Raw genomic sequence first — 2,433 nt, forward strand, 5'->3', positions numbered from 1 at the left:
AAGGGGAAACGCCAGTTTCAAGTTCTTTGAAACTCCATAGTTTCTCAAATTTCTCTAATGAATTCAGTTCAAAGAAGGAAGCCTGGTCAAGGCCCTTTCACTCAACACTTGCTCACTCAATTCTCCTAGGCTGTTTTTCTCTACCCAGACTTTCTTTTTTCTATTAAGGTGGTCATAAATTTTAAAGCTCATCTGGAAGGTGGTGAACTTCCAGCAGAGTGGGCACTAAATGCGCAGATTGTGGTTCAGACCCTCATCAGATCTTGCCAAGAGACTATGCAGAGTTACCTCACACTATCCATTTCTAGTCTATTGCCTTCTAACTGCCACCAGACTTATTGTAATAGGCAAGAACAAATCTAACTTCATGTTGGATCTGTTTCTTTTTCTTTAAACCTTGTATTCTATTGCTTTGGCTACAAGTTAAGAATGTTGCCTATAGCCTGAAATATACAGGATAGCTCATTCACAAGGCTCTGACATGGAGATAAAAAGTTGCAGAACAGAGAATAACATTTGTCTTGTTGGAAGTTTATAGGATCATTGTGACTGGACCTCTGCAAGAACAAAGGATTCTGGCACCAAGAAATTGCAGAACCAAATGCACCCCCAGTATAAAAGAAGCTTGAATTCTAACTCAGGGAAGATGGTTCTTTGGGACACTAGTCCACTATTTTCTTGGTCTGCTGGCTTTCTGAATAAAGTTGCTACTCCTCACCCCAACAACTCATTTCTCAGTTTATTGGCCTGTTGTACAGTAAGCAGTACGAACTTGGACTGTGTAACATTATCTTCCCAATTAAGTTTTTTTTCTTTATCATGTCTCTTTCCCCTGCTGATAAAGCTCCACCAGCCACCTTTTCCTATAGGTCTCCTTAGCACAGGAGATAGCTACTCCTCCAGAATCTTCTCTTGTCTCTTCCCACTACCTTCCAGGCAAAGCAAACAGGCAGCTTCCATGCCCTTCCATTGACTGCTCTCTGCCCTCTCTGAGTGATGAAAGTCTGACTCCCCTGCCAAGTCCTGCAGCTTTCAGCCCTCCCTGTTCTGTGTTTATACCTATATTACAATGCTCACTCTACTACTACTACTTAGCTGGTTCTGTATCTGCTTCCCCACTACACTAGGAATCCCTCTGGGACATGCCTTACACATCCTTATATTCCTGGAGCTTAGCACAGTGCTGAGCTGTTCAATACTTATCAACAGTTAACACTTGTCAACAGTTAAATTGTGGGCATCAAACACTCAATTTCACTCTGCAGATATCTGGGGAAGAGGATACTCCTGAACTCTACTCTGGATGCCCTTTCTCAGAATTAAACAAGCCAAGAGTGTTGTAGGACCACATTTTTTTGTTTGTCAATTATATAACTAAATACATGTCATCTACTGATGAGATACAATGTTCAAATCAAATATGAAGTATTTATACATAGCTCAATACCTTCTCTATCATTAAAAGAATTTCACATCTGCTGTATTTTTTGAGTCAAGGTCAAGGCGTAGTTCCTCCTTCTTTAGAGACAGATGAAAAACCTATGCAACAGGGGACAACAGCTAGAGGGATGGAAGAGAGGAATTCTGGAGGTTTGCTAGTTGTGACCTGGGGGAGCTGTGAATTGGGGGAACTCCCAGACATGTAAGCCTCATGTCTGGGAGTTCCTCTGAGGAAGATAAATAAATATAAACATGGTTCTTTCCAGGACTCCTAGGGTAATGCTTTTCTTTTTCTCTTTTTTTTTCTCTCTTTCTCACTTGTGCTTCATGATAAATGTATCAGTTCATTGCTAACAGAAAACAGAGAACCTGAAGGAAGCATGATAGAGCAAGATGCATGTGTGGGTGTCACTTCTAGGCAATACTTAACTGTTTCATTTTATAAGAAAACTTTAGGAGTTAAGACATTGAATCAGTTTTATATATTTTAATCTACATTATAGATATTAAATCATTTATTAAAATCTTAATGATCATTGCATTTTAAAAAGTGAATATTACCTCTGACAATTAAATGTAGGCAATTAAGCCTGATAAGAGTGGAGAAGTTTCGAGGGGAGCAATAAGGGGTACATTACAAAACTGATGCGTTTTTACACACAGACCAATCTTGTCACTAAAGGTTACTAAAGTAAGAAAGAGCGTAAAGGATATTTCACAGAGTAAAAGAGGGGCAGGGGATAACAGCAGTGTGGACTCAGGTAAATCCAATCAAGATTCTGGAAGGCTACTTAGGATCTCAGAAGAGGAAAACAGAGGAAGCAGGACACAGGAAAATGGACTGTGGTGCCAGGAAGCAGACTAGACATGGTGCCACAGCTCTGCTAGCAAGGAGCAGAGGGTACACAGCTGCACGTGGTGTGGGTGTGGAGGAAAGGGAAGTGGGGCAGCTTCTGATATTCTAAGCTGCATGTTATGTTTGACACTGAACCT

The sequence above is a fragment of the Monodon monoceros genome, unplaced genomic scaffold, assembly GCF_005190385.1.
Source record: "Monodon monoceros isolate NGI ecotype Baffin Bay Population unplaced genomic scaffold, NGI_Narwhal_1 Super_Scaffold_21, whole genome shotgun sequence".
Taxonomy (NCBI): domain Eukaryota; kingdom Metazoa; phylum Chordata; class Mammalia; order Artiodactyla; family Monodontidae; genus Monodon; species Monodon monoceros.